The following is a 10,966-nucleotide window of genomic DNA, read 5'->3' as shown; positions in this document are numbered from 1 at the left end:
AATGAATCCTTGTGCAGTTTAGATTGGAATGCAGAGCAGGCCCGGGAAAATCTTCCTATCCCCCGTTTCTCCCCCATAGTCTGGCCAAATTCCCACTGGCATTTTGGGCAAGGGAGTGATTTTTAAGATTTATCTCAGAGCAGAACTCTTGTGTCAAGCACTTAATATGGAATGGAACTGAAGTATATGAAACTGACAAAGTGGAGTTTACTCATCAGAGCAGAGCTGGGGACAGCCTAGATCCTTGTCTGGGATCTGCCCGTCAACATTTTTCTGTGAGCCCCAAAGCTTCCCAGAACTTGGTTGGAAAACAGCTGAACTAAAGTATTCTGCATGGTCCCTGTCAAAGCAATAATAATATCAATACAATATTATGATATAAATACTAGCTTATTATTTATTACTACTGGCATTTACTGCAGTGGTTTTCAAACTTAGCTTGCGTCAGTATCACCTAGAAATCTTATTAAAACAAAGATTGTTGGGCCCACACCCAGAGTTTCTGACTCAACAGGTTAGGGGAGGGACCAAGAATGTGCAGTTGTAACAGATTCCTGGGAATGCTGATGCTGGGGTCTGGGAACGCACTTTGAGAACTGCTGATTAACTGTGTACTTTCTGTATGATAGGCGCCATGCCAGGCACTTTACCAAGATAGTTTTATTTAGTGCTCACAACGTTGCTTTGAGGTAGGTATTATACTATTTATATCTCTTATTTACAGATGAGGAAACTAAGCCTTAGAGACTCTGAGTGACTTGCTCGAGGTCTAACAGCTATTAAGTGGCAGATTCCAATCCAGGTCTGACTCCAAAGACTTAACCGAAGTTTCACGCTTAAAATGAAAATGCGTTATAAGGGATGAATACACTTATTCCCATACACTTACTTGCATTCATTGACCCATTAACAAACAAGTTAATGGAATGAACTGGCTCTGAGGGAAAGAATTCAACATAGTTAAGGCTTGATGGAGAGCAGAAAAACAAGACAGGAATTCCTGAAGAACATACCATTGTTCATCATGGTCTGCCCATTAGGGGCATCTGGGCGGCCATAAAACTCCTCAAGTCACCTTGGAGATATTTGACCAAGGGAGGTAGACTTGTGACAAAGGATAGAAAACAAATTTCACTTTATTCATTTATTAATTAATTTACAAAATACTTACTGAATGCCTGCTCGAAGCTGACTGCTCTTTGGTGCTAGAGGTACAATGGGAAGCAAAAATAGACATGGTCCATGACACTTGGAGCCTACAGACCACTTAACATTATTAAGTCCAGTAACAACTTTGCCCAAGTCTTGAATTCTTGAAATTCAGCTTTGACCACATGATTATTTTATGTCTGAGCCCATTGGTTCTGACTCTTCCAAGTCTTATTATCTTATACTATTCACTCTGTCCATTGACGCAGTGAATTTCCATTCTGACTCATGTAATTCAACCCAATTCTGACATCATGATCTCAAAGGTCCGCCTTCTCAATAGGTGTTTTATTTTTCTTGATTATAGACAGAATTTGGCTGGTGTTTGATAATTGGTAAGTTGCAAACGTGACTAATAGGTAGAGGTTTTTTAAATTGGTCTGCTCTTGCATTCTTACTCATTATTGCTAATTACCCAATGTGTCCAATATACCAGATAGACGCTCAAGGAATGGCCTAATGACGAAATGTGACACACCACATTCAGGTTCAAGAGAACCACGGTCCTGGGAGGGAGGTTGGTGCAGTTCTCTATTCTACCATCCAGCACCTTTCCTTTTAGAGCAGGTTTGAGGAGGCCAGATTAGATCCTGAAGATCTCATGACATTGTTTGATTCCAAGGAAATTTCCCCTGCATCCTGGGCTTAGCATACTTTCTGTGCAAACTCATTTTGAGGAAAACTCTGTCTTGTTCCAATTTAGATTTGCTCACTCTGGCAGTGTTGTGACCTATAAAAACGTAGTAATAGATACGGTAAGTCCTGACGGCTGAAAAGCCGAATTTCAAGGAATCATGTGAAAGAAAGAAGAAAAGGAAAGAAAGGAGTGCTAGGAAAGAGGGACTAGTAAGAAATCCATGACATAATGAAACGCGGGGTTTTCATAACAAGCTAGAGAAAACCTCTAGGCTGCCCCCTAGAGATGCAATTTCCTCCTATCTAATCTACAGATTTATTTGCATGAAAAGCAAAACTAAATTTAAGCTTCAGAGCAAACACTCAACATTCAGGGCAGGCATATGGACTGTTTGCTTTGAATGAGTGGCAGCGGCCAGTCTGATAGAGTTGACCCAGAGAAAAAGTTTAAAAAGCAGACTGTAATGCTAGCTGGTGCCTGAGACCTGTGGAATGAAATAAGTTTTTTCAAAAAGAAAAAATGAAAAAAGAAGAAGGAGGAGGAGCTGCCGCCCACAGATTCAGTTTTTTTGGTTAATATCAAATTTTTCTCTCCAATCCTAACAGACCCACCAGTGATTATCCTTATTTGGGTATTTCCAGTGGAAAAGTATCCGGTTTGTAAAAAGCCTCAGTAGCTGTGTTATGAAGGACGCTACTTTCATTTGGGCACAAAATTAGCCTGGGCTGAATTACCCCCACCTGGAGAGTTCATGCTGCCTACTCATGCCCAGCCCTGCCCTCGCCTTTGGCAGGGTGCCCCTCCAGCATGACATTCAGTTTTGGCTCTGTCCCCAGGTTGACCGGCCAGGCCCACATCGGAGTGGGGGGGCGGAGGAGTTGGTAGAGCTGCGTGTGTAAGAGCTCAGGCCCTGGAGACAGAAAGACCTGCGTTCAAATCTCAAGTCGGCCTCCTACTCTATGATCCTGGGCCTCAGGTTCCAATTAAGTCTTGATAGTAACGTGGGTTGTTTTTTTTTTTCTTATTTTCAGTAACTTTTAAAAATTGAAGTCTAATTGGTTTACAATAGTGTTTTAGTTTCAGCTGTACATCAAAGTGATTTGGTTATACATATATATATATGTAAATATTTTTTTTTATTCTTTTACATTATAGTTTATTATAAGGTATTGAATCTTTACTGTGCTATACAGTAGATCCTTGTTATTTATCTATTTTACATACGATAGTGTGCATCTGTTAACCCCATACTCTCGATTTATCTCTCCCCCCAACTTTGGCAACCGTACGTTTGTTTTCTATGTCTATGACTGTTTCTGGTTTGTAAATAAGTTCATTTATACTATTTTTTTAGATCCCACATATAAATGATATCATAAAGTATTTGTCTTTCTCTGTCTGACTTATTTCACTTAGCATAATACCCTCCAAGTCCATCCATGTTGTTGCAAATGGCAAAATTTCATTCTTTTTAATGGCTGGGTAATATTCCATTGTACATATAAACCACATCTTCTTTATAACGTGGGCGTATAAAGATTCAATGAGATAGTATACACTAAGGGCACAGTCAGTGCCTGGCACAGGACATGTAATCAATAAATGGTACCTGTGATCACTGGCAACCTTGATCTTAGTATTAGTCTGAGCAGTTTAAAAGAGGGAAGTAGGTGGGTCAAGAGCAATTCTCAGATGAATTAGTACCAGATTATGAAGTTTGTCAAGTTAGTTTCTAAATCCATTATATACTGCTGTCCAAAAGAACATTCTGCAAGAATAGAAAAGTCCTATATCTGTGCTGCCCAATACAGTACAGCCATGTCACATGAGGTATTGAGAGCACTGGAAATTTGGCTAGAGGAAGTGAATTTTCAAATTTATTAAATGTAAATAGCCTTATGTGATCTGTGGCTACCACGTTGGACAGCAGAGCTTTTTAGGATTAAAATTGCCATATCTACGTGAGGAAGGGCAAACACTGTCAGGGAGCAGTTAAACGCAAATATAAGGAAGCATAGAGGTTGTAGGGTTGAAAACATCAGAAAGAACCAAATTTTTAACACATGGTGAACATCATTCTTATTCTATCCCTTTAGTGTAAAAACAAGCAAAATCTGAACCATTTCTAAATGTTAGATGTCAAAGAGTCCGGTCTTTAGAGCTATCTGGCGAATTGTAATTCCACTGGAATAAAAGGATTGAACTCTGACTCAGAACTTACCATCCCAAAATGTGTGCCCTTTGGTAAACAACCATAGTGCACAAATGAGGCAGCATCAGATCTCATCAAACAGAGGAGAGTTTCCTGTGTCCTTCTCAAAGTACATGTTGAACCTGTACAGGTGAGGGTTATTTTTGGGGGGAAGGTGAAAGAGGAAGCAGTGCTTATGTAACCCACTCTGAGTTGGCAATGAGTTCGCTCATTGACAGCCTAATGAAAGAGCCCATATGGGGAGAAATTAATGAAGTTGGCATGTTTTCTGTTCCTACTGGCACAACCAAGGATATAGGTATAAAAGGTGTTTGTTCACTAATAACTCAAATGTGTCACAGACATTGTGGGAGAATGTCTAGTGTCTATGGTAAGTTTAAATATTAGGAGAATTATAACCCAGAGGGTCAAGGATCCAAGATGAAAAAAATAATGTTTCGGGCTTCCCTGGTGGCGCGGTGGTTGAGAGTCCGCCTGCCGATGCAGGGGACACGGGTTCGTGCCCCGGTCTGGGAAGATCACACATGCCGCGGAGCGGCTGGGCCCGTGAGCCATGGCCGCTGAGCCTGCGCGTCCAGAGCCTGTGCTCCGCAACGGGAGAGGCCACAGCAGTGAGAGGCCCGCATACCACAAAAATAATAATAATAAAATAAAAAAATAATAATAATGTTTCAAATATCACTGCTTTTACATTGCCCTTAATATTTACATGGAGGCCCCACAAAGCTGAAATGAAAGTGGCCCTGTATCAGGAATTAAGACATATGGTTTTGAGACTTGGTTTCTGCTGGTTACCAGTTTGGAGTCCTTCAGCAAGTTACTTACGCTGCCTCCTGGTTTCCATACATGTAAAAATGGGGTTGAGACTAATTACCTCATGAGATTCTTGCAAGGGTTAAATGGAAAACAATTTGGAAAACTATAAAGCACTTTGCAAATGGAAAGTATTGTTACCATCATTATCATCATCGTTGTTTTGACTTTCTCAACAATCCTCTGGGGGAGCTAGATAGAGCAAGTTGACCACTTTATAGTTGAAGAAACCAAAGCTGAGAGGGGTTAAAGGATTCGCCCAAGGTCACGAAACCATGACCACCAGCATTCTTATCCGGCTGATGAACAGGAAGGTTTCACATTTCTTTTGAATCCATTGCTTTAGAAATGCTTAAATTCATGGGATTGTAGAGTTGGAACAGTCAGAGCTGCCTTTAGATTCTGGGAAGAGAGGCCTCTGCCCAGGGTCCTGCGTGTGTGTTAGTGTGTTAGCGAGTGAGGTAGTGTGTTAGTCAGTTACTTAGTGTGTTAGTTAGCTAGCCTGCCAACTGGACCAAATCCAGCCTGTTTGGGTAAATAACGTTCTATGAGAACACGTCCACGCTCGTTCACTTAGGAATTGTCCTTGGCTGCTTTTGTACTACAAGAGTGGAATTGAGTACAGTAATCGCAGTAGAGACCAAAGCCAAAAATACTTACTCTCTGACCCTTTGCAGAAAAGATGTGCCCGTTCCTGCTTTCAAGGACCCGAATAGCACAAACCACACCAAAACAAAAAATTAACACACAGCCATCCTGTCCCTGGCCATCTAAGGATCTCCACTGGCAGCGGGTGACCCATACCCCTTAATAGCCACTATCATGACTAGCACACCTCAGGCTCCAGACCTCCACATCGGCCTTGTGTCCATCAAAGGAAGGTTTAGGGCTTCTGTGTTCCTGACTCAGGTGGGCACCGCTTTGGGGTGCAAGGACGATTTGAGCTGCCTAAGTACTTAGATAACAGAAATGACAAATCAATTAACTGGTCAGATCCTTCCTCTCAGACAACATAAATGTGCTGGACTCTTGCATAACGAAAGTATCAGTTCCTGGTGCAGCCAGGCATCCTGGCTTCTCTTTGAGTTTCAGTTCCTGGTTCTGGTTCTGGGGGTGCTCAGCTTGGCACGGTATTTACAACAGATGCACGTGGAAACTGGAGAAATTTTGCAATGTTAAACAACTTATATTAAGACAATTTTTTTTTTTTTTTTTTTTTTTTTTGCGGTACGCGGGCCTCTCACTGTTGTGGCCTCTCCCGTTGCAGAGCACAGGCTCCGGACATGCAGGCTCAGCGGACATGTCTCACAGGCCCAGCCGCTCCGCGGCATGTGGGATCTTCCCAGACCGGGGCACGAACCCGTGTCCCCTGCATCGGCAGGCGGACTCTCAACCACCACGCCACCAGGGAAGCCCTAAGACAATTTTTTATATAGGTCTTGCTATAACGTGAGTGAAATGTGACACATTTGTTGCATTGGTGACTCGATGGACATTGGATACTAGAACTATGAATAGTTTTATTTTTCTAAAATTATTTTATTTAATTTTGACTCAAACTTTTAGCATTCATTGTAATTTGTATTTTGCCTTTGAATCTTAAAGATAAATTTTAAAGTTTTAGAAGACAAATACATATTCGATAACATTTTAAATTTTTAATTTTTTTACATTTATTTTAATTTACATTATTTGATGAAAATAGCCTCAAATTTTATATCCTTTGAATACCATTTTATCTTATCTTTATAACCCTTTGAGCATTAATGTCAATGAAATAAGATCCAGGTTTCTCATTTATGATGGTAGTCACACTTTTTTGGTTTTGGCAAGAGCGGAAGTAATATGCCTGTCTTTGATTTTTTGTTGGTTTTTTTGGGGCTTTATTTAGACAACAGATGGGAAAGTGACTGAACAGAATCATTAATATGATTAATGATTTGCATGAAAAGCAAAACTAAATTTAAGCTTCATCCCCCAACCTCCCGATAGACATTGGGGTTTCATCCCCCAACCTCCCGATAGACATTCTCTATTCGGAGTTATGTTGATTCCATCCTACCTCAATATCTCTGGGAAGCTGTTTCTCAGAAAAAAGTTCTCTTCAGTTTGGGGACTACACAATCCTATTTAACTGCTTTCCCAGTGGGTTTGGATCTCTTTTTACACTGACTGGTTTACTGGGAGGCTGATAGTCAGAGCTTCCCGTGGCTGCCAGCACCGAGCTCCTTGAAGCGCCTTCTGAGGCTGCCTTTCCCAGGAGGAGGAGGGAGGGGCTGCAGGGCTGGCCTGGAAACTGGGAACCTGGTGGCTTTGGGCCCCTTTGTCCCGAAGACAGCTGCTTCCCCTGGGGTGCCACTAGGACCCGCCATTCAGGGAGCCAACCAAAACCCTGCTTCTCTTGTAGTAAAGAGACACACTTCCAAATCCACCCAGGGTGCTGCTGGAAAACTGGCGAGAGCGGTTTTTGATTACCTAAGTGGGCTCTGGGGCCAAGGCTTGGTTCTGCCATCCCAGTTCCTGGGGGGAGCTTCTCCCACACGTCAGAGGGAATAATGTATTCATTTGTGAGCTCATTCATTCATTGAACAAATACTGACTGCAGGCCTACTGTGTGCCAGGCACAGCACAACCGTGAACATGGTCAGCATTTTCCTGTGGTGTAATAGGAAACGTGTTTGGGCTTTTTTTTTTTTTTTTTGTACTGAAGTATAGTTGATTTACACTGTTGTGTTAGTTTCAGGTGTACCGCAAAGTGATTCAGTTATATATATATATATTTTATATATATATATAATATATATATTCTTTTTCAGATTCTTTTCCATTACAGGTTATTACAAGACATTGAATATAGTTCCCTGTGCTATACAGTAAGCCTTTGTTGTTTATCTATTTTATATATAGTAGTTTGTATCTGCTAATCCCAAACTCCTAATTTATCGCTACCAATCCCCCTTTCCTGTTTGGTAACCATAAATTTGTTTTCTAATCTGTTTTGTAAATATGTTCATTTGTACCCTTTCTTTTTAGATTCCACATATAAGCAATATCATATGATATTTGTCTTTCTCTGTCTGACTTTACTCAGTATGACAATCCCTCGGTCCATCCATGTTGCTGCAAATGGCACTATTTTGGTCTTTTTTATAGCTGAGTAATATTCCATTGTATCTGTATGCCAAATCTTCTTTATCCATTCCTCTGTTGATGGACATTTAGGTTGCTTCCATGTGTTGGCTGTTGTAAATAGTGCTGCTATGAACATTGGGGTGCATCTATCTTTTCAAGTTAGAGATTTTTCCAGCTCTATGCCCAGGACTGGGACTGCTGGATCATATGGTAACTCTGTTTTTAATTTTTTAAGGAATCTCCATACTGTTTCATAGTGGCTGCACCAATTTAAAACGTGTTTGATCTCTGTCTCTGGCCCTTGGCACTGAGCTTCCAAAACCCTAGGAATTTCGTGATAGGACTATCTAGAGATCAGGCTCTACAGACACTGTCGAACACGGAGATTTGATGTGCTTCTGGGTTGGCGAGCACATGCCCCTGCTGGGAGGGTGACACACCCCAACTACGTGGGGACAAAACTCGTGCACTCGGGGCCCTTCCAGACTTCGCCCTATGTACCTCTTCATCTGTATCCTTGATAATAAGCCAGTAAACATAAGTGAAGTGTGTTTATGAATTCTGTGGGGTGTTCTAGCAAATTATTGAACCTGAGAAGGGGGTTGTGGGAACCCCTGATTTTACAGCTGGTTGGTCAGAGGTCCAAGTGGCCTGGGACTTGTAACTGGCATCTAAAACGGGGGTAGTTTTGTGGGACTGAGTCCTTACCCTGTGGAGGTCTGTGCTAACTTTGGGTAGTTAGCGCCAGAACTGAACTGAATTGTAGGATACCCAGCTGACGTCCACAGAATATTGGTTGTTGTCAGAAAACATCCCAGGGTTCCCTCACCCCCATGAGCTTACAGGGTAGCAGGGAGGGTCCATAATGAAACAAGTAGTTACAATAAGGTGATGAGTCTGACAAAGGGGATGGATGAGGTGTCCTAGAAGCCTACAGCAGGGGTCTTATCCTAGTTGAGGAGACGGAAAAGCTGTCTCTGAGGAAGAGGCATTCAAGGTGAGACCTTGATACATAGGAGGAGACCAGGCAGAGAAGTAAGAGTGGGTCTGAATTTGAAGGACACCTGTGCCAGGTAACACAAACCCTGGGAGAACCTTAACCTCAATGTGTCCTATAACAACTTCACAAAGCCTCTTGGGTGCCCTGTGGATGTTCAGAATGCCACTGAACCTCATTCATTTGTTCAACAAGTGTTAAGTAAGCACCTTCTATGTGCCATGTGCTAGGTGAGGAGCTGGGAATATGAAGTGAAACCAGACGCTGAAGGAGACGGCGCTCTAGCCGTGAAGACAAGCAGAGTGGGTGCCCACTTTCTTTTGCCCAGCATCTCTTTGTGGAGAGTCCAACTCCCAGTCAGTGTGCTTCCAGGGGTGCTATCTTCACCTCTGCCAGCTCCAGGGATAGGCATACGACCAGGCTTGGCTAATCAGAGTGCTGTGGTGACTGGTTCATAAGTGGACATGTGACCTGAGGTCAGCCACTTAAATCCTTCCCCAGGACCTTTGATGGAACCAAAGAAAGACTCTTTCAGCACCTGAGATAGCAAGATAAGGACAATGTAAGACTGGAGACGCTAGGAGCCGCCTTTGCCGCCTCATGGAAGAATCTTGCCTGAAATGAGAGCTAACCTAGAGGAGAGAAGGGCTAAGAAATGGGTGAGAGAGAGTCAGAAAAAGGAAGGGTGTGATTACATCACCTTAGTCCCTGGCCCAGCAGTACTGCATCCTAGACGGATGGATAGATAACCAACTTTGTAGTTACACGAACCAACAAACTCCCTTTTTAAAGTTAATTGAAGTTGGGGTTTTCTTCACTTAAAATCAAGAGTTCTGATTAATAGAGCAGACAGGCAGAAAATCTACTTCACAAGAATGTGACAAATGCTATTATAATAGAGGGAAGTAGGGAGGCAGGAAAGCATGATGGATGAGGGGCTGGTACAGCAGATGCCGTTGGTGCCCTGCCTCCATCCACTTGGACGTCTGGATGTCTCCTGCAGCTTCTAGGGACCATTTCCTTAGTCATCATCAGCTTCCTGCTCGGGTACCCGTGTCTCTCTGCCTGGAGGAGTGTGCTCAGCCCACCACAGGACAGGCTAGAGCGCTGAGGGGTTAGAACCCTGAGGACCAACCTTCAACAAACAAGGGACTGCATTTATGGCATCAGCTCCCCAGTCCGCTCACTCCTGGGTGCAGCAATTCTGAGGTATGTTTTCCTCAGCACTTCAGAAGGTCTCTGGCAGGCTGGAGCCCTGTTGTCCTCAGCGATAACCCTGCTCTGCCTGCTGACTCTTGCTCATGGAGGATCCTTTTCTTATGTTTATGTTTTGTAATCCCACTCCAGCAAGCCTCTGTCTGCGCAGTCTGGGTTGAAGATGTGTCCCTCAGGGCGGTTCTGCCTTTGATTCTGCCGAATGTCTCAGGGACATCATAGGCTTAGGACCAAGTTTTGTGTTCTTTTCTTTTCCCAGACATGAAACAATGCAAATTTAAAGCCCCAATACAAGTGGAGTTACGGATAATCATGAAAGACATTTTCCCCATCCAGAGCCACGTCAAAGACAGACAGCTTTCTCTGTCGTCTCCCTTTGCCATGAATGGACTGTATCCGGCTAACTGGCTCATTCGGTGTGTAGCCCTGATGGAGCTCTGCTTTCAGGAGGAGGTTTCAGTTCTAACTTTCCATCTCATGGACCCAAGGCTCTCATTCCTGTTCTCAAAGGACATTCAAACTCAAACACCTTGAATGTGGTATTAACTGGGATACAGTATTGATATAAGCAGCTTTGACAGAGACCCTAAATAACAACACCTGAAACGAGGTAGTGTATCTCTTTTTCACATGACAGTTCATGGTGGTGTAGCAGCCTGGCCCTGTGACGTTGTCAGCAGTTCAAGGTCCTTCCATATTGTCTTCCCATCAGCCTAGGGTGCTGACATGCTCCAGAAGGGGTCTCAGCCAT

The sequence above is a fragment of the Lagenorhynchus albirostris genome, chromosome 8, assembly GCF_949774975.1.
Source record: "Lagenorhynchus albirostris chromosome 8, mLagAlb1.1, whole genome shotgun sequence".
NCBI lineage: Eukaryota > Metazoa > Chordata > Mammalia > Artiodactyla > Delphinidae > Lagenorhynchus > Lagenorhynchus albirostris.
The sequence above is the reverse complement of the archived record's forward strand: the minus strand, read 5'-3'. Positions refer to the sequence as shown.